Genomic DNA, 22,680 nt, shown 5'->3' with positions numbered 1-22,680 from the left:
CATCCTTCACTATCTCCCAGAGTTTGCTCTAACCCATGTCCACTGAGTTGGTGATGCCATTAAACCATCTCATCCTCTGTTGCTCTCTTCTCCTCCCCTTTCTCTATTACTTAGTAGAGAAAAATAAGATTTTGGAGGATAGTAGTAGAGGAGCCAAAATTAGGTTTCTTCAGAAATGCCTAAATCATTTCTTAAGTATTGGAAACAACTTGGAAATAAAAATGAACAAGCGTTAGCAATATCAGTAAAGGACCATCTGGAAAAATTACCTATAAAAGTAACATGATAATAAAACCATTGATGAACCTGATAAATTCCCAACTTAAGCTTAAGGAGTATTTCTCTTACTAAGCAAAAGCTAATTCCTTTAAATGGATTTATTGTGTACATTCTCCTAGATAATACAAAATAATAAAAGAATAATACCAATACAACGAACATACCCAAGAATTTATGTGCCAGATACTACATTTTATATGTATTATTTCATTTGATGCTCACAAAAAGCCTTATGAGGTAGGCACTTAATTGTCCATTCCCCCTTTATACAAGAACATACAGGCTTTAAAAAGATTAAATGATTTGTGCTAAACCACAAGGCTAGTAAATAGGGCCAGAAAATTTTAAACTGTTATATTAATTTGCTTCTGTTGATTACTGAAAATATTAACTAGGATGAATTTTTTAAAAAGTGGAGCCCATGGACAACTAGCACAACTATAAGTCCTGCTAAAAATGTTTATTCTGGGGTCTGTCCCAGAGCTACTGAATTAAAACTGTTAGAAGTAGCCTAGTTGACAACCAGAACAGGAAGCGCCAGTCCCCCTTATGTCTCAGAAATCTATTCTTCTTCATTTACTGTTGGACTTTAAAAAATAAAAAACTGTTTACATTGTCCACTTGATTTTGCTTATTTATACTGAGCCTCCTCCTGTTTCTTATAAACCAGAAAAGCATACAGCTGCAGTACAACTCAGGGAAATAGAAGCATTCATCATGGTTATACTGTAGAGACTCTTTCTTTCCCTTGCCAGACATACTAAAATATTTCTCAGTAGTTGAGTCTGTGGGAATGCTGAAAAATGAAATAAATTTAAAAGGTAATCATGCCAATTATTCTGATAGAGGTGATTTTCAGATAATGAGCCCCCCCTTTTTTTCTCACTGTTATGTAATGGATCATTCAGTCAACTCATTTTTAACAAGAAGCTCTGTAGTTCACATAGTGTCTAGATTCTGGGGATAAAGTAGGGAACAAAGCTATATGGGCTGGTCTCTGCACACGTTGAACTTTGAGTTTAGAGGGGAAAAATGGCTTTTCTGAGAAGACCCAAAGACTAGTTTGGGGATGAGGTGGTCAAGGTAAGATTGCTTGTAGAAGTGATTGTTTAAGCTGCAACTTGAAAAGTGAGTAGAAAATTGTCCAGACCAAAAGTTGAGAAAAAAGCACAATGAAATATGACTTCAGACCCAGTAGGATGGTTATAATCAAAATGATTATAAAATTGGAATGAGTTAGCGAGATTAGACTGGAATAACAGGATAGGATTAGAATAGCAAATTCCTTAGAAAGCAGGAAATTCCATAATTTGGAAAACAGTCTTGCAGTTCTTCAAGTGGTAAACCTAGAGCTATGGCATGGTCCAGCAATTCCACTCCTACCTATTACACATCCAAGAGAAATGGTAACATTTGTCTGTACTAAACTTGTACTAGAATGTTCATATCAGCCCGAAGTGGAAACAATCAAACATCTTCAGCTGATGAATGGATGAATAAAATGTGGTATATACTTATAGGTTGGAATATTATTTATCAATAAGAAGGAATAAGTACTGATACATGTTACAGCATGGATGATTCTTGAAAACATTATGCTAAGTGAAACAAGCCCGTTGCAAAAGACCATAGATTGCATGATTCCATGTAAAGGGAATGTTCAGAATAGGCAAATTTATGGCAATAAAAAGCAGGCTAGTGTTCACCAAGGGCTGGTTGGTGAGAATTGGGGATGATGACTAAGCGGTACAGGATTTCTTTTGGGGGTAACAAAAACACTTTAGAATTGACTGTGGTGATAGAGCCTTATGCTGTTAAACATTACAAGTCATTCAACAGTACATTTTACATGAATGAATGCTAAGCTATGTGAATTATATTGCAATTAAAACTGTTAAAAAATAGAGATGAAAGAGCATGTACCAAGATTCCAAAAAAGCAAGAAGCATAGCACATGTGAAATGATGAAATATGGCTTGAAACTGGAATATGGCAGAAAAGAATATGAATGTTGTAGGATGAGATGGAAAAGTAGCCAGAGACCCTCAGTGCTGGGTCCTGTGGGTCAGATTATAGACTCGGGTCTTTTATTTTCTTTATTTTTCCTAGTGATGACAACTGTGGAGTTTATTTCCTTAACTTTCATATATAACATATAGTATGTTTATCCTATTTTACATTATGTCCCTAGTATTTATTTATTTTATAACTGGAAATTTGCACCTTCTGAATGTCTTCATCTAATTCCTCCCTCACCCCCAGTAACCACAAATCTGACTGATTTTTTTCTATGAATCTGTTTGTTCATTTTTGACCTGTAAGTGACCTTCAGCACTGTATTAGTTCCCATTGTACAACAAAGTGACTTGATATTTCTACACGTTTCAAAATGATCGCCATGATAAGTCTAGTCATGATATTATCATATGAAGATATTGCATAGTTATTGACTGTAATCCCCACACTGTACATTTCATACCTGTCACTCATCTTTTTTTGCAGCCTCTTAATCTCCCTCATTTAGTTCTCTCCTCCTCCCACCCTCCTTCCCTCTGGCAATCACCCGATTGTTCTCCTGTTCTCTGTATCTATAACTCTGTTTCTGTTTTGTTATGTTTGAACATGTGTTTTAGATTCCACACATAAGTGGAAATCATGTAGTGTTTGTCTTTCTCTGTCTGACTTATTTCACTAAGCATAACACCCTTTAGGTTCGTCCATGTTGTCAAGAATGTCAAGACTTCATTTCTTTTTTGGCTAACTTGCCATTACACACACATCTTCTCTATCCTTTCATCTATTAATGTGCACTTAGGTTGCTTCCATATCTTGGTTATTGTAAATAATGATGCAGTGAATATGAGGGTGCATATATCTTTTCTATTTGTATTACTATTTTCTTTGGATACATACTCAGGAGTGAATCTTTATCTGAAGACCAATACTGGAAAGATTCCCTTATAATAAACAACATGTAAAACAAAAACAACAGTTAGGACCACGTCACCTGTGGCGACTATTTAGAAACATGCACACCTCCTGTCCAGGTGTCAGGATCTGCAACGCTTCTAACGCACCAGATCCCTCAGCTCACATGGACAGACTGGGTCTGCAATTTTTGAGTACACAGAGAGCAGCAGGGAGGGGGAGAACAAAATATTTTTTTTTCTATGCAATCAGCTGAATACCAACATTTTTGTCATTGCTAACTTATTGTATTGATTTACAGTAAATGTAATGGTGCTTAAGTGCAAGACAAAAAAAAAAATCACTAACAAATTCCCTGTGCTTATTAATACCAATTATCTATAGCTTGGTACTTAGCTTGAAGCCACACGGGTAAACTCAGGACCAAGGGGAAACAGAAGTGCAGCTGTATTATGGTGCCTGTTCTGTGGAAGGGAATGGGCATCATTTGTAAAGGAAGGGCATGTCAGCTGAAAATGGTCTGAGCATAATAATTCATGTCGCTAAACACTTTGAATGCTATGGGATGGCATTTATTGCTAAACATATATATTTTACCAGAAAGGTTCTTCTAGGCAATAGTTACATACATATGCATAAATTTGCATGCTTCATTTCGGAGAGAGAGATTTTAGAGTCACCATGTGTTTATCAGCTATAATAACTTTGGAAGCAAATATTATTCATTCAGAACCTAAACAAGGGGAAACCTCTTCTGTACAGATAGTGTTAGTCGATGGAATCTGGAAGCTGATGGGCCTACTTTTGTTCTTGTAACGGACTAGTCAGGAAGCAATCGCTGAGACTGCAAAAAGGCCAAATCCAATTTGTTGATTTCAAATGTATTATGCCCTTCTCGGCTGGCATGACTCAATCAAGAGGTACTTGAACTTCATTGGGTTTTACTACATCGTGCCTATCCACAAAAAACCTCCATGTGAGAATAGATTTTTCCTTTTTCTTTTTAAAACTTTACCAACACTTAAACAGAGCCTTTTAAACATTTCACTCCTGCTTCAATTAAACTAAAGGAACTGCTGGGCACCCACAGTTTTTAGTTCTATTTGTAGGGTCTGAAAAAGTATTAAGCAAGCTGGTGTTACTTTATTAATAAAAATATTTTTGTCAACCACCACCAACATTTTTCAACCTCCAGGCATTGTATTAGCTTCTTTACTGCTCGTGTCTCACTTAAAGATCATAACAGCCTTCTCAAGTAGGTACTATCTGCCCACATTACACAGATGAGGAAACAGGCTTGAGGTAGGTAGTGAGCTTCAGTTCAGTTCAGTTCAGTTCAGTCGCTCAGTCGTGTCCAACTCTTTGCGACCCCATGAATCGCAGCACGCCAGGCCTCCCTGTCCATCACCAACTCCCGGAGTTCACCCAGACTCACGTCCATCGAGTTAGTGATGCCATCCAGCCATCTCATTCTCTGTCTTCCCCTTCTCCTCCTGCCCTCAATCCCTCCCAGCATCAGAGTCTTTTCCAATGAGTCAACTCTTCGCATGAGGTGGCCAGAGTTACTGGAGTTTCAGCTTTAGCATCATTCCTTCCAAAGAACACCCAGGGTTGATCTCCTTCAGAATGGACTGGTTGGATCTCCTTGCAGTCCAAGGGACTCTCAAGAGTCTTCTCCAACACCACAGTTCAAAAGCATCAATTCTCCGGTGCTCAGCCTTCTTCACAGTCCAACTCTCACATCCATACATGACCACTGGAAAAACCATAGTCTTGACTAGACGGACCTTTGTTGGCAAAGTAATGTCTCTGCTTTTGAATATGCTATCTAGGTTGGTCATAATTTTCCTTCCAAGGAGTAAGTGTCTTTTAATTTTATGGCTGCAGGTACCATCTGCAGTGATTTTGGAGCCCCAAAATATAAAGTCTGACACTGTTTCCACATCTATTTTCCATGAATTGATGGGACCAGATGCCATGATCTTCGTTTTCTGAATGTTGAGCTTTAAGCCAACTTTTTCACTCTCCACTTTCACTTTCATCAAGAGGCTTTTGAGTTCCTCTTCACTTTCTGCCATAAGGGTGGTGTCATCTGCATATCTGAGGTGACTGATATTTCTCCCGGCAATCTTGATTCCAGCTTGTGCTTCTTCCAGCCCAGCGTTTCTCATGATGTACTCTGCATAGAAGTTAAATAAGCAGGGTGACAACATACAACCTTGATGTACTCCTTCTCCTATTTGGAACCAGTCTGTTGTTCCATGTCCAGTTCTAACTGTTGCTTCCTGACCTGCATACAAATTTCTCAAGAGGCAGGTCAGGTGGTCTGGTATTCCCATCTCTTTCAGAATTTTCCACAGTTTATTGTGATCCACACAGTCAAAGGCTTTGGCATAGTCAATAAAGCAGAAAAAGATGTTTTTCTGGAACTTTCTTGCTTTTTTGATGATCCAGAGGATGTTGGCAATTTGATCTCTGGTTCCTCTGCCTTTTCTAAAACCAGCTTGAACATCTGGAAGTTCACGTATTGCTGAAGCCTGGCTTGGAGAATTTTGAGCATGACTTTACTAGCATGTGAGATGAGTGCAACTGTGCGGTAGTTTGAGCATTCTTTGGCATTGCCTTTCTTTGGGATTGGAATGAAAACTGACCTATTCTAGTCCTGTGGCCACTGCCAGTGAGCTTACTGGAGGTCAAATAGGTAGTGAAGGGCAGAGGTGAGTCTTGGATGCAAGCAGATTAGGAGGAGCTATACTAGTAAGTATGACACTTTCCTACCTCTCTGCTTCAAAAATTACAGCCTCCTTAGACTTCCAGTCAAATATTTGTATAAAAATGGCTGAGCCAGCTTTCCCATGCCATCTAATCTAATGGTAGACGGATTGTTTTCACTAAATAAGATTCTAAACCAACATTCGTTCTGCTTCCACCTCAAAGCACTTGAGTTAGGCATCGTTCAAGGTACCCAGCAATGATGGAGTTGAATCCCTTTAGGCCAACCAATAGAAAGTCCTATTTAAAAGCATCCAAGTTTCCAAATTTTGTCCTGGGTTATCCTAACATTTGCTTTATAAGTAAGCAGAGGGCAATGAACTTGACTGCCTCAGGTACTGAAAGTGTGCTCATCATAGCATCTGTGGTTCTTCACAGGAGGAGAGTAAAGGACAGCACAGATTCATCTTCAGATAGCACTGTGCCAGTAAGGGCATCTGGTCATAAGACTTTTGAAATGGTGAACAGTATGTTTCACCGGGTGCGGGACAAAATAGGACTTGAGCTCCTAACATTATACCTCGGGGTGGTTCAGTGCAAGACAGTAATGACACATCCCAAGGGTGGTGACCCCACCCAGGAGTAAATGCAGGAGGCATTAAGGTATTGGGGAGAAAGTTGCTGCCACAGAATTTCTGACAGCCAGGATTAATGTGGCCAAGTGGACATCAGAGGGCAACTGGCAAATTGTGGTGCTGAGCACGCTTCTCCTCACAAGATAATTTTCTGTAGCTCCTGTTTCAATCTTTGCACCAGTTGATAAAGACTCAAATCCTCTTGCTCTACTCCTTTCTCTCTTCCTTCCAGGAAATACTGGCATTTGTCTGGTTTTTAGATTGTCCTTTCCTTTGTTAGTCATATGTGTGTATGTGTGTGTATAATGAGTGCATCTGCATATGCATTTGCAGACACGTCTACATGCTCAGCCTGTATGATTTGCAACATAAATGACTACAAGATCCTGTGAGTTTACATATACTTTTAAACACATCTCATTTTCTCTTCCCAGCAACCTTCTTTGTTTACAGATGAGAAAGCTGGAGGTCAGACAACTTGAAAGAATCACCGAAGATCACCCAGATGGCAAAGAGAAGAGGCAAAAGTCTGCTATGCTCAAGTCTTTTATTCATTCACGAGGGATTTATTGAGCCCCATGCACCAGTCATTAGAGAAGCTAAGACGGGATGGCAATGAGTTGTGAGGAATGGGAGTGAAGATTATACAGAAGGTTGAAAGGGACAAGTCCCCTCTGACTGCCATTTCCCCTGGTTTTCTTACTGAACTTGAAGCATGGCATTTGGTGATGCTACTTAGGACAGTTATGGTGAGCCCACCTCTGCTACTGCTGGGTGCTGATCACCAACTGACAACTTTTTTGAGTGCATACTAGGCTAGGCACCAAGCCAAAGACTTTCATGTATTATCTCATACCTTTAAACTAGATAAAGTGGGTACTATTTCCCTTCTTTTTAGTGGAGAGGAAAGTGAGGAGCACAGCGGTAATTCAACTTATTGAAGCAAAGGCCTTCAAACAAAGTCTGTGTGTGTGCTGCATTGCTTCAGTAGAGTTCAACTCTCTGCAACCCCATGGACTTCAGCCCACCAGGCTTCTCTGTCCATGGGGTTCTCCAGCAAGAATATTGGGATCCATACTGCCATCCTGCAGGGAATCTTCCCGACCCAGGGATCAAACCTGCGTCTCTTAAATCTCCTGTATTGGCAGGTGGCTTCTTTACCACTGGCACCACCGGGGAAGCCCAAAACAGAGTGTATATGACCCCAAAGCTTTTACTCTTAACCTCCCACATGAAAAAAATATAGTATTTAATACTATTCATTGTTTTTATCACTCACCTATTTACTGACTTCCCACTGCAAGGCTGCCCTTTCTGAGAAACTTCTTGCAGTCAGTCATGGCTCAGATGGTAGAGAATTTGCCTGCAATGCAGGAGACCTGGGCTGGATCCCTGGGTCGGGAAGATCCCCTGAAGGAGGAAATGGCTACCCACTCCAGTATTCTTACCTGGAGAATTCCATGGACAGAGGAGCCTGGCTGGTTACAGTCCACAGGGTTGGAAAGAGTTGGATACAAATGAGTGATTTTCACTTTTCACTGTCCCTCTCTCTATTAATCTCCACCTTGTTGGTTGTTTCTTAGCAGGAGAGTGGTCATGGGTTGAATGTTGGAGTGTCTGGGACCTGTGATATTTTGTTCCACATTTCCTGGGCTCATGGGTGGTTTCAAACTGTTTCTCAAGACATTGATTATAGCAAGGATTTCCTTTATGCTACCAGCACCTCTTAAAGCGTACTTTTATGCTGTGGTCAAAATCTGAGGAGTGTCTGACTTCATGGAGCCTTAGGTATAGGATCTATTTAGGGTGGAAAAGGCAGAAAATGGGGACAGTGTGAGGACTGAGAAGAGTCTTGGGAAACATGCCAATTGCAGTTGAGAGCTGAAAGAAGGCTCCAACATCTGCTCTCTGGTTGCTAAAGCTGGACACAAGTTTGAAGTCCTTATCCTGCAAAGGAACTGGAGAGACTCTGTCTGAGACATAGGACTCACTGATCGGAAGCTGAAGAGGATCTGTTTACCTGATCTGTGGACAAAAGGGGTCATTACTAGGCAAAATGAAAACAATCCAGGTTACAAATATCCTTTGAGGAGCACCTCAGGGATTTTAATGATGCTTTCTTTTACCAGGAAGGTCAGTGGACTCAGAGGTGGTACCTATACTCCTGTCTGCTACACATAAGCTGATTTCCAGCTTCCTTATTTTCAGGTAAAAGGCATTGCTTAGGCAGCCAGAATCACTTTTGCAGATGTTTTTGCCCTAAGTTTGAATCAAAATCAGCTTCATCTCCAAGACTTGCAACCAAAGCACATCAGGCATTCACTAAAAATATTTTCCTAAAAGAAGAAAACAAAACTAAGGGAAAGAAAAAACACTGTATATATTCTGGCTCTTAAACACAAGGGCTTATCTCCTTGATGTGATTCTGCATTAAATGAACTAAAGCTTATTGGTTTCCATGGGAGGCACTTCCTATTACTTTTTTCTGTTCTTTATCTTACCATTAGGGAAGATACTTTTTTTCTTAAGGAGAATATTGGGCAGAGAGAACTGAGCTAGACATGGAAAATGCAATTAAGGTTATTGCAAAGAATACTCTTTTCTATGCAATTTGCTGTGCTTGTTCATATGACGATAAGGTTGGAAAATGACTGGCTCTCCTCCCTAGTATGTGCATGTCAGTTCCATGGGCTAGAAGGATATTTATCAAATTTACTGAAAGTGTACTATGCTAGTAGGATCTTTTCAAATTTCATCCCCTCTCTACAAGCTTGCATTTGTATAGATAAACATTTCAAAGTAAAAAGGTAGACTCCAAGGTGATTAAAAAGAAATGGATCTGTGGAAGCCAGGGCATGGCCTGGAGTAGCACTGAAAGAAGAAAAACCCTCTGAAACCATATAATGACTTGCAAAGAGGCACTGCCATTCTCATAAGCTATGACTTATTAATTTCAGTTTCTTCAAATAGAGTTTGAGTCATAGGGAACTCAGACTGCCTCTACATTGTCAAATTAAAATAGATAATGAGGTCGTTATCTGTATATTTCAGGGAAATTTTTTTTCCCCTTCTTGTTTGCCTTCCCTGAACTATGGTGCTATACTCGAGTGAATTACGAAACAAACAAGTCTCAGAGTTTTGTTTGTTTTTTCTTTACACTTGAATGTCCAGGCAACTGCCTCTCGTTGTCCATTTTATCTAGTTAGTACAGAAATGTTTCACAAATAAACAATTTAAAGGCTTCAACTAAAAGATTTTTATATTTGGCACACATATAGGTCACGTGGGAGAGGGCTGCAGAAATCTGTCTGAGCTGACCTTTTGTTTAGAGTTTAGGTCAAACTGATTTGATTTATTAACAGTCAAAATATGCTATATATAAAAGTTCAATCAATACAGAAATGATTAGAGAAGGAAAATATAAGGTTTCTCATAATTTCAATTAGTATTAACAACTTAAAAGACGGAAATCAAACAGGGTCTTTAAACTGCTGTTTATTACCTAATAAGATGACCAGCAAATACCTTATTTTTTTAGGAAGATCTGCTATATTCTTGGAGAAGGCAATGGCACCCCACTCCAGTACTCTTGCCTGGAAAATCCCATGGGCGGAGGAGCCTGGTAGGCTGTAGTCCATGGGGTCGTGAAGAGTCAGACACAACTGAACGACTTCACTTTCACTTTTCACTTTCATGCATTGGAGAAGGAAATGGCAACCCACTCCAGTGTTCTTGCCTGGAGAATCCGAGGGACGGGGTGGCCTGATGGGCTGCTGTCCATTGGGTCGCACAGATTTGGACACGACTGAAGCGACTTAGCAGCAGCAGCAGCAGCCATATTCTTAAGTCTAATAATATACCTAAAGATCCCTGGGTTGAATTTTTCCAACCCAGAGATGGAACCCAGGTCTCCCACATTGCAGGCAGATTCTTTACCGTCTGAGCCACCAGGGAAGCCCAATATACCTAGAGGATATATGAATTATCATATTGTTTAGAATGTTCTATATTAGTGTACATCGCATAATAATTTTATTAATGGTCCTCCAGTGGTGGAAATTTTATTTCCCATCTTTAAACACTGAAACATTGCCTTGAACATGTATCTTTGGATATCTGTATGTTCTTTGGATAAATTTCTAGAAGCAGAACTGCTGGGGAAAGGAGTTTATTACTTAGGGTTCTCCAGGGAAACAGTACTAATGGGATACATATTATAAGGAATTTAAGGAACCTATTTTAAGGAATTAGCTCATGTGAGTGTGGGGGCTGGCAAGTCTGAAATGCACAGGGCAAGCCAGCAGCCTGGAGATCTAGGTAAGAGGTGATGTCATGAACTTAAGTCCAAAGCCTGGAAAAGCAGAATTTCTATGATGCAGTCTGAAGGCAGAACTTCTCCCCCAACCACCCCTTTTTTTGCACAAGAAATCTCAGTTTTTGTTCATCACATCTTCAACTGACTGGATGAGACACACTCACATTATGAGATAATGTATTACATTTATTGTAATAGAAAGAAAGTGAAGTCGCTCAGTCGTGTCCGACTCTTTTGCAACCCCATGGATTGTAGCCTACCCGGTTCCTCCGTCCACGGAATTTTCCAGGCAAGAATACTGGAGTGGGTTGCCATTTCCTTCTTTCCGACCCAGGGACTAAACCCAGGTCTCCCGCATTGTAGGCAGATGCTTTACTGTCTGAGCCACCAGGGAAGCTTTATTGTAATGCTTGCATGTAACTGGCAATTGCAGTTGCTACTCCTAGGTGAATTGCAAACAGTTTCCAATGCTCAAAATTCAAGGCAGAAGTCTAATTACTAAAGTTGATTTTTTAAAAATCCAAATGCTTTCAAAAAGAAGAATTCCAAGACCTAGAAATACAATGCGTTCTATTACTATACTGCTCTGTCAAAAAGTCACCCTTATCAGCAGTTATTTGGTCATTTTCTTCTTCTGCCTGCTGTCATTTCATTCTTCACATAATAACGACCTCATTGAATGTTCAGGATAGGGAAACTAACAGAATCCTTGCTGGGAAGGCAATTCAATATATCTGCCAGATTATAATAAAATAAGCAGGAATCGTTCATACATATAGAACAAAATGCAATCTCCTTTAAACCACTGAAAAGCTATTGCCCTGTCAAGTGGCCGTGAAGTTGTAAATTTCCAGTTCTTCAGGTTGTTAATATTACCACAAATACACAAATTCTTTTTTTGGGAAAAAAAAAACAAAAACAAAAAAACGTCTAAGGCATAAGGAAACACTGTTCATCTTAGTTAACTAAACACAGTTTGTTCAATAAATTTATCAGCTCAGAATGGAAACTGCTCTTCATTGTCAGCAAACATAATGTCATCCATGTTCCTGATGCTTTGCCAGCAACAGGGGATTAATCATACTTTTTTCAAGTTGCATTTGAAACATGACATCTAAGAATTCATTTTCCACATAGCAACCAGAAATCTCTTACATAAATCAGAGCATGTCACTCCATGGCATAAAGCTCTCCTTTAAGGCTTCCCCTCCCACTCAGGGCCAGATGCAAACACCTCATTGCAGCTTACAGGTCTGACATCATTTGGATCTTGCCCACTTGTTTGCTATCATCACACCCACTTGATACTTTCTCTTCCTGGAACACAACTCCCCCGCCCACTGGGGCCTCTTAACTGGCCTTCAAGCTGTCCACCGTCAGCTTTCTCTTCATTCAGATTCTCAAGGCAAGTATCACCACCACTGAGAGACCTCCCTTGACCACCTAATCTAAAGGGCCTGTCCATCCCATTATCCCACTTCACTGCTTAATTTATTTTGTTTATTGCTCTAGTGCCTGTCTGAAGTCACATTGCTTATTTGTGAACCTGTGTTTTGCCTGTCTCTCCTCCTAGGCTCTAAGTAGCATGAAGGCAGGGATCCTGTTTATTTTTGCTACCTATAACGGAGCACCAAGTCAAATCACAGGCAAAACACAGATGCAAGGAAAATGGCTTTCTTGCATATTTAGTTCTAGTGGGAATGAATGGAGAGACACTCAGGGTGATCCCACACTGTCTATCCCTGTAAAAGAATTCTTGGGGACAACTTTGTGCCTCTGAAGTTAACAATGAAAAAGAGACCATTTTTCACGCTGCCCAGGAAAAGGCATGAGGTAGCTTCCTCTCCTCACCCATTCTAGTCCACATACATGTTTGGGGTCTCAGGTAATCCTTGACTATGTCCTGCTTAATCCCTTCCTGCTTATCCAAGCCATCCTCCAGGACATCTGTTCCCAAATACATCACCTCAATTTGAACCAATCGCCTATGAAAGACCATTGTATACAACATCTAGCAAAGATTCTACCAGAAAAACTTTGAATATTTTAATGAGGCCACTGATACTAAACTATTCGTTGAAGGGTTCCAAACGTCTTCAAAAGGAAAAAAACAGTGGTCATTGGAAAGATTTCAAACAAAACCAAACTCAAAACCCTTCTATGTGTGTGTTTTTTTTCCCTTGATTCACAGAATGTTTAAACGGAAGCGAACAGAAGTGAAATCCTGCTTCTTCCCCTGATAATTAGAAACCAAGGTCTAAACCATGTGAATATATGCTGCAAATAATTCTTGCAAGTAATTTCATATTCAATATTTCTATTTAGCTCCCTGGAAATACTTAATGTTTATGAAAACTCTAGAGCAGAACTTCTCACACTGTGACTCAAAGACCCCTGAGGATATATGAAACCCTTCCAGGGGGTTCATGAGATCAAAACTAATTTCACAATAATACTAATATGTTATTTGTCACTTTCAATCTCATTCTCTTGCAAGTATACGATAGAGTTTTCCAGAAGGAAAACTGCTATAGCTTGTGGCTGTTGTTCTGATGGCTAATAAAATGCATATTTTTATATTTTATACATTTCTTAGCTTTGATTTCTAATTTGGTAATCTTCTAAATATCCACAGACATATTCCACACAAATGAAAAGCTCTTTGTAGTCCTCATTTATAAGAATGTAGAGGGGTCTGGGACTTAATGCTTGAGAATGGCTGCTCTAAATGATGATTTTTTACTTTCCCCCAAATCTTCATTTTTCTTATGTCCATTTCTGATATTCAAGTTATATGGACACGCATGGCCTGATATTGAGTACCTATCATATGCATGTCATCACACTAAGCAATCATTTGTATTGTCATCAGCCAATGAGTGTGTAGAGTATCTATCAGCTTCCTGTCCTTGGCAAATACTCAATAAAGGGCTCTTGCATGAGAACTGCAGATGATACTACCTAGATATCCTCTGTCCCACTGACTGTCCATGCCTCACCTAGAGGGCATATGCCTTTATCTCAGATTACGAATCCTCCCTGGTCTTTGACATTTCATTTTCATCCTACCTCAAATGGCCTCTTAGGCTACAGGTAGGAAAAGAGAGGTTAGACTTAGATGTTCCGCTCTGATGATTATCCAATGCACTCACTCCCTGTCCATCCTTTATCTCTTCCCTGAAAGTGAGTCACAGACTGAGGCCTCAAGAATGGGGACATTTGCAACATGAGATCAAGAGTTATTTATTTTAGTGTCCCCATGGAGTAGACATCTGATGTTTTGCTTCAGTTCAGTTCAGTCGCTCAGTCAGGTCTGACTCTTTGTGACCCCATGAACCACAGCACGCCAGGCCTCCCTGTCCATCACCAACTCTTGGAGTTTACCCAAACTCATGTCCACTGAGTTGGTGATACCATCCAACCATCTAATCCTCTGTCGTCCCCTTCTCCTCCCACCTTCAATCTTATCCAGCATCAGGGTCTTTTCCAATGAGTCAGCTCTTCACATCAGGTGGCCAAAGTATTGGAGTTTCAGCTTCAAAACATCGGACCTTCCAATGAACACTCAGGACTGATCTCCTTTAGAATGGATTGGCTGGATCTCCTTGCAGTCCAAGGGACTCTCAAGAGTCTTCTCCAACACCACAGTTCAAAAGCATCAATTCTTCGGTGCTCAGCTTTCTTCACAGTCCAACTCTCACATCCATACATGACCACTGGAAAAACTGTAGCCTTGACTAGACGGACCTTTGTTGGCAAAGTAATGTCTCTGCTTTTTAATATGCTGTCTAGGTTGGTCATAACTTTCCTTCCAAGGAGTAAGTGTGTGTTAATTTCATGGCTGCAGTCACCATCTGCAGTGATTTTGGAGCCCAGAAAAATGTCAGATGTAGACCTGATCAATTGTCATATTTCCTCCTCTGGACTTAAAGACCTAAGACAGGCATGTTGGATCCTACTTGAAAACAATGAGGCCAATACAGAAGAAAACATGTGGAGAAAGAGAAAAGGATTCTAGTCCCCTAGATTTAGGGATTGTGTTCCTAGCATTCCTTGGCACATAGCAGGTGCTCAAAAATATTGATTCAATTGACTTTAATTTAGCTTCTTTACAAATGACTGAAGCATCTCATATAAAAATCTTTTAATAAATAAAACCATTTAATCCTTTATCCTGAATAGGCATCAACTGCAGAAATACCCACTGGCATTTCAAAGTTTGATAAAATCCACTTCCTCTCTCTTCTATTGAACCTCTCTCCTGCACTACCATGCAGTACTTCTCTAGATTTTTATTTTCATTCCAAGCGTCCTCTTGAGAAAGTAGTTGTTTTAAATCAGGATATGTCCCATGATTCAAGAACATTCTTTTCTGAAAGTACTTTTAGTTTTGCATTTCTCTGTTTAGTTTCTCTAATTTCTTAAATCTTGTGAAAGAAATTCTACACATGGCCAACCTATGACAACCCTAATAGTCTGGATATCAAGCCAATGAACATGAACCAAAGTGAGTGAGAAAATAAAGATTTTTAATAAAAGGAGGATTATAATTAGGATTCAGTACTCAATTTGGCTCCTTCAATCAAGGAAAGCTTAACCTAAAGTTTAGATTTTCATCTAAAATCTAGACAATTATTTCAGAATCCCACATATATAAATATTCAGTGGGTCTAATTGTCTGTGGTGAGTGGGCCAGTGTACTATAATTTGACATCTTTAATTGGTTGAACTTAATAAGAAAACTATGCTATGGTTTTTCAAGCAGTCATGTATGGATGTGAGAGTTGGACTATAAAGAAAGCTGAGCACCGAATAATTGATGCTTTTGAACTGTGGTGTTGGAGAAGACTCTTGAGAGTCCCTTGGACTGCAACGAGATCCAACCAGTCCATCCTAAAGAAAATCAGTACTGAATATTCATTAGAAGGACCGATGCTGAAGCTGAAATTCCAATACTTTGGCCACCTGATGCAAAGAACTAACTCACTGGAAAAGACCCCCATGCTGGGAAAGATTTAAGGCAGGAAGAGAAGGGGATGACAGAGGATAAGATGGTTGGATGGCATCACCAACTCTATGGACATGAGTTTGGGTAAACTCTGAGATTTGGTGATGGACAGGGAGGCCTGGCATGCTGCAGTCCATGGGGTCACAAAGAAGGAAACATGACTGAGCAACTGAACTGAACTGAATAAGAAGACATGTTAAGAAAAGCTTACCAACCAAACTCCCTTCTTCTATGGGATTAGCAGGGCTTCTTTTGAGAAGTTTGAGATGAGATTTATCTTATTATCACTGAGTTCAAGAGCATACACACATACACACAAACTGGCAGGGCACAGACTGATCATTCCTCAAATCTTGCCTCTGCTTGACTTTACTCTTTTTCCTAGTTGTGGGCAAAATGGCAGCTTCATACCCACACCTCATTAACTCATTAACCCTGATCACCAGAAGCAAACATCCCTCTGTGCTCCAGATGAAAAATCTAAATTAAGTCATGTGTCCATCTCTAAAGGGCTTTCCATGTGGGACAGTGGTAAAGAATCCGCCTGCCAATGCAGGAGACACAACAGAGGTGGGTTTGATGCTGGGTTGGGAAGATTCCCTTAAATATGAAATGGAAACCCGCTCCAGTATTCTTGCTTGGAAAATTCCACAGACAGAGAAGCCTGATGGGCTTGTGGGTTGCAGTCCATGGGGTTGCAAAGAGTCATATATGACTGAGCAACTGAGCACAGCACAACACAGTCTATCTCTAATACAATCACGGAGGCCAAGAGGCTGGGTGCTCTAACTGGCCAGGCTACAGTCATGTGCCCTGTGTGTGTGTGTGTGTGTGTGTGTATGGGGTAAAAGGAGATGGAGTAGAACTTCATGTGACCTTCATGAATGGGTTATTCACTGAAAGATAGAGTCCAGTACTGAAAAACAGAAATAACAAATATCTACTGCATGGGGATCTTCCTTCGCAGAGCATGTCTGGATTAAAAAAAAAAAAAAAAATCTCTGTACTTCCAATGTCCAGTATTAAGCAGATGCTCAATACATATTTGTTGAATGAACAAAGAATTACATGTAATATTACATGTGCCTCACTCCATAATAAGGATCAACTCTGTGTACTCTCCAGCGAGGATATTTTGCTGAACTCATGCTCATCACGTTATAGCCCCTTCTACATTCATCTTTCCCTATTCTTATTATATACAAGCTCATTTCTTTTTCTGCACTTTCCCACTTTAAACTACTACTTAAAGTACTCCTCAAGTTTATTTCCACCATGAAGCCTTTTCTGAGGATTACATGCCTCACTATTTTCCCATCTTTGAGTTACCCGTGCTTCTGATTTCTGCACTTAGCCTTTCATGAGTAAAGAGCCCTAGAATCAGGCTACCCATGTTTAAACCTCCACCATTTACTTGCTTTGTCATCTTGGCAAATTTCTTAATTGTTTTGTCTATAGAGGGTGTGAATCATAGTATCTACCTCTCAGAGGCTGATGCAAGGATTAAATGATATGATACACAGGTCATTAGCACTGTGCCTGATATACAGTAAGTGCTCAGGAAATACTGAATATCATTCTAGCTGATGGAACAAATAGCTGTGTGCCCTGTAGCAGACAAAGATGGTGTCCTGCACCATGTCTCCTTGGCCTATCTGACTGAGTTCAGGCAGCTGATGTAGATGCTGATAAACCTCCTACGTTATGCTTTCTTCTCTGACTGAGGGCTTCCCTTAGCCTGAGGAAGCCTTTTCTGCTGCAAGTAAGGGTAGTTGGAAGTAGAAGGTACGAGGTTAATTCTCTTGTATGCAGCTTTTAATAACTGGGGGATAGAAGTCCCAGCCTCCCTGGTGCCTAGTCTTAGGATTCTTGGGTGTGTTCCACACAGTTTCTCAGAGGATCCCAGCAGGATTGGGTGTGAGTTGCCCATAGTAGTAACCTGCACACAAATGCAATTAAAAAAAATTTTTTTTTAAACCTTATTTTGTATTGGAGTATTGCTGATTAACAGTGTTGTGATAGTTTCAGGTGGACAGCAAAAGGACTCAGCCTTTTGGGTACATATGTATCTCCCTTAAACTCCCCTCCCATCTAGGCCGCCATATAACATTGATCAGGGTTCTCTGTTGCTATACAGTAGGTCCTTGTTGCGTATCCATTTTAAATATAGCAGGCAAATTTTTTTAGCTTGTCCTCCTTACTTTCTTCACCCTTGCTTCACTCGTTCGCTTGTGCCTCTTGGGATCACCTCACACAGGAGCTCCCTGTGCCCAAGTCTGTCAAAAGGCCTGACTTGGGGGGAGCCCAAAGTAAGACAGCTCCCAGCAGTTTAAACTGTTAAAGTCATTTCTCTGTGTGTGTGTGCTAAGTTACTTCAGTTGTGTCCGACTCTTTGTGACCCCGTGGACTTTAGCCCACCAGGCTCCTCTGTCCATGGGATTCTCCAGGCAAGTATACTGGCGTGGGTTGCCATTTCCTCCTCCAGGGGATCTTCCCAATCCAGGGATTGAATCCGCCTCTCTTGTGTCTCCTGCATTGGCAGTTGGGTTCCTGGGAAGCTCTCATTTCTCAGGGTATATTTACTTAAAGCAGAGATCAAATTCTTTTTCTTTTAATTGAGATGTAATTGACATATAACCTTGTTTTAGGGTATACAATATACTGATTTGATTTTTGTATATATTGCAAAATTGTTATCATAATAGGTTCAGTCAACATCCATGACCACATACGGTCACTATTTTTTTCTTATGATGAAAGCTTTTTAGCAAATACAGAATACTGTACAGCGCTGTTAACTACAGTCACCAAGCTGTACATTATATCCCCAGCACTTGCTTATAACTGGAAGTTTGTACCTTTTGACTACCTTCACTCATTTTGCCTATCCCAAACCTCTTACATCTCTATGGCTAGACATGTTTTGTGAACCTACACCACAGAATTCCTTGCTGAATAACTGATATATTGTGAGACAATTTTTAGTATTTAGATTCAAGAGAAAGAAGTCCTGTGGTTTTCTCACCAGAGCTGATAGGTTTTTTTTTTTTTTTTTAATATTTATTCATTTATTTGGCTGCACCAGGTCTTAGTTGCAGCATGTGGGATCTAGTTCCCTGACCAGGGATCGAACCTGGGCCCCCTGCTTTGGGAGCTGAGAGAGTTAACCACTGGACCAGCAGGGAAAGGTTTGATTTTCTTTTTGTATTCCTGATATGGCTCAAATTTGGGATATATAGGTATGAAAGCTTGACCCCCTTTTGGAAAATTTAGCCTAGGAACTACAACTTGTGAAAATGAGCCATAAACTGGGTTTATATATAAAAATAACTTCACACTTGTGTGGTGGATTTTACTTTGTGAGGGATCACTAATCTACTGAGTGACTAGTACAAACATACAAAGATGTCAAAATATACCTAGAATTGTGTGTTTTTTCTTAAGTAACAGAAATCTGTCAAATTCGGAAACTGAAAAAGCAGATGTCCTGGTGCAGAGGTATAAACAGAAGTGGGGAAAAGAGAAAAGGCCTTTGTTTTCCTTCTACTAAACAAGTGGCTAGAAGAAATTAGGGGTCTAGTCAGATGAGGTTTATTCTTTGCAATAAAATAGCTCTGCTCATGTTTGTTCTATTTATGACTTACTGCTATTTTCAGAAATGTTTAGGCAACTGTAGATTATAAACAATAAATTGTTCTTGTTCAGTCGTTCAGTCATATCCGACTCTTTGTGACCCCATGGACTGCAGCACTCCAGGCTTCTCTGTTCTCTATTTCCTGGAGTTTGTTCAAACTCATGTCCATTGAGATGATTATGCCATCCAACCATCTCATCCTCTGTTGCCCCCTTTTCACAATAAATGATGTTTTTTTAAAAGTGAAAAAATAGAAACAAAGGTATACTAATAATGTGTAAAGTTGGTCTTGAAGACTGCATGAGGTAACCATTGCCACTGTAAAGTCTACATAATAAATCAGGTTCAAATTCAGAGGCTTATAACAACCACCACCTACTGCTGCCCTTGTGTTTCTGGCTGGAGTAGCTCTGCTTCATATGCTATGCTATGCTAAGTCACTTCAGTCGTGTCCGACTCTACGCGACCCCATAGACGGCAGCCCACCAGGCTCCCCCATCCCTGGGATTCTCCAGGCAAGAACACTGGAGCGGGTTGCCATTTCCTTCTCCAATGCATGAAAGTGAAAAGTGAAAGTGAAGTCGCTCAGTCGTGTCCGACTCTTAGCGACCCCATGGATTGCAGCCTAACAGGCTCCTCCATATATGGGATTTTCCAGACAAGAGTACTGGAGTGGGGTGCCATTGCCATGTTAATTCTGGCAGTCAGGATGAAGTGGGGGCGTGTCTACCTGCAGGCCTTTTCTTGCTGATGGCAGAGGCACAGGAAGGCAGACAGGAATATGCCATGTCTGTTAAGGATTCATCTGGACAATGTCACACCATTCTGCTCACATTCCATTGGCCAAAGCAAGTCACCTAACAAGTTAAACATCAATGGGCAGGGAAATATACTCTGTCTCATGTGACCATGGTGACTGACATTGCAAAAACTAGTTTGGGGAAGGGGACAAATAATCGTGACCAGTAAGTCTGTCTGGGGGAATAATATTAATGATCACACTGCTTTCTCATATGCATTATGCCCTGGTTATCCTGTTCTCCTTCGACTTATCAGACATCACCTTTATCCTAATTATTCTCTCTGCTTGAAATTATTTCCCCTTACATTTCTTCCACTTCTATAATATAAACTCCATGAAGGCAATGTTTTGAGGGTCTATTTTCTTCACTGATGGTGATCTCTTATCTCTCAGATGCCGCAAGCTGCTTATATAAGATTTGAGTTCAAAAATCTTATTGATCAAAATTCATTGTATGTATACTTTTTTTAAAATGTAATACTGTTTATTTAACTTCAGAAACATTTCAACATTCTAAACATACAAAAAAAAAAAAAGAAGAACATTGCAGATCATGTTTAGTACAGAAGGTTCTTGAACTTTATTGGTGCAGTGGCTCTTGGCTTTGCTGACAGTGAAGAGTTCTATGGTTTGTTCAAAGAAAAACAGTTTAAAACTACCACACTTCAACTAAAAAGGATCCAAAACACTTCTCATGCCAGCTGACTGCAGGATGCTATATCATTATATACAAAAACAAGACAACCTGAAGCTAAATGCATGCCCACCGCAGTGTCCACGGGTCCAGCCCCACGGTGTATGCCCTGAGCTACGGCCCCTCTGGAAGGCTTCACCCCGACAGCCTCCGTACCAAGCAAGGAGAATCAAGAGTGTGTCTCGGTTGCTTTGTTCTTTTTACAAACTATAGATATGTACAGTTGAAAACTCGGGATTTCTAGCCAATGACCATAGAATTAACACACCACCTTACAAATTAAAAAAAACAAACAAACCCAGAAACATTTTTAAATGCCTTGTCACACCACAGCAAAGTGCACAGAGTGAGGAGAACATGAGAGCCTTTTCGTTTTAAAAATGTTTGGAAATATGTACAACTTTGATACAGTTTCCAGGGGCTTTGGACACACATGGCCACTTCATGTAAACCAATGACAATTGCTAGAACACTTTGAGAGACTACAATATGATCATGAGCCAACTGGGTATTAAACCTAATGATGGGAACAGACACATCTTGGGTGAGAGGTGTGTCAATCATGGCGCTCCCTACTCGAAGGTATTCACAAGGCGAAAGATTAACAATTTTTTTATTCCTCTTCCTCCTCCACTTCCTCCTCATTTTCTTCATCTTCCTCTTCCATGTTTTTCCAGGCAACTTTGGCAGGACCCTCGGTGCCATCAAACTTCCCTTTAGCCTTCTCATACTTCTCCTTCAGTTTTGCTGCCTTGTTGCTTCTCACTGTCATTTAAGGTATTCCACATCTCGCCCAGCTTCTTTGCCACATCTCCAATAGAGATGCCAGGGTTTGTAGACTTGATCTTTGGGCGGAATTCAGAGCAGAATAGGAAAAATCCATACGGTGGTCTCTTGGGGGCATTAGGGTCCTTGCCTCCCTTAGCTGGTCCATAATCCTTCGTTTCCTGATCATAGTGCACTTTATCTGCCTTTCATTGAATTTAGACTTCTCTTTTCCAGACATGGTCTTTCACCTCTCAGAGCATTTCTTGGAAAATTCAGCAAAATTGACAGGGGCCTCCAGGTTTTTCTTCTTATGTTCCTCTCTGCACATCTGCACAAAGAAGGCATGAGCAGACATCTTGCCATTTGGTTTCTTGGGATCACCTTTGGCCATCTGGACTGTATTGTTCGCTAGTCTGTATGCACACTCCTAATACATTTGTTGATGAGATAGCTTTGTTCAAATGTTTCAAACCACAGTATGTTCCAGTAGCAGAGCACTGAGACATTGTTCTGGAAGCACAGTAATCTGGATAAAATTTATTCACCAAAGGGTCTATTTCCCACCACAAGAGACCCAGGATTCAAAGCTTTAAATATCTTGGATTACTGACAACCAAGGCTAATTACTCCAATGAAGTATTTTAGAGTCCTGCAACATAGTTTGTTAATTGTACAAGAATTTTCCACGTGGTGTGCTTCCCAGGTGGCTCAGTGGCAAAGAATCTGCCTGCAATACAAGAGATGTGGGTTTGATCCCTGGGTCGGGAAGATCTTCTGGAGAAGGAAATGGCAACCCATTCCAGTATTCTTGCCTGGAAAATCCCATGGACAGAGGAGTCTGGCAGGCTACAGTCCACAGGGCTGCAAAAGAGTTAGACATGACTGAGCCACTGAGCATGCACACA

At 40.4% G+C, this 22,680-nt stretch overlaps 1 protein-coding gene and 1 pseudogene across 3 annotated transcripts in view; both read right to left on the bottom strand.

The window, feature by feature from the left end:
• The window catches only part of SYNPR (synaptoporin), a 300,656-nt gene that overhangs the window by 57,396 nt on the left and 220,580 nt on the right, over positions 1–22,680 (bottom strand). The gene's annotated exons all lie outside the window — the stretch shown is intronic.
• Positions 20,870–22,535, bottom strand: LOC113880733 (annotated as a pseudogene).

The sequence above is a fragment of the Bos indicus x Bos taurus genome, chromosome 22 (assembly GCF_003369695.1).
Source record: "Bos indicus x Bos taurus breed Angus x Brahman F1 hybrid chromosome 22, Bos_hybrid_MaternalHap_v2.0, whole genome shotgun sequence".
In the NCBI taxonomy this organism is placed as follows: domain Eukaryota; kingdom Metazoa; phylum Chordata; class Mammalia; order Artiodactyla; family Bovidae; genus Bos; species Bos indicus x Bos taurus.
Note: the sequence above shows the minus strand (reverse complement) of the source record. Positions and strands in the feature narration are given on the sequence as shown.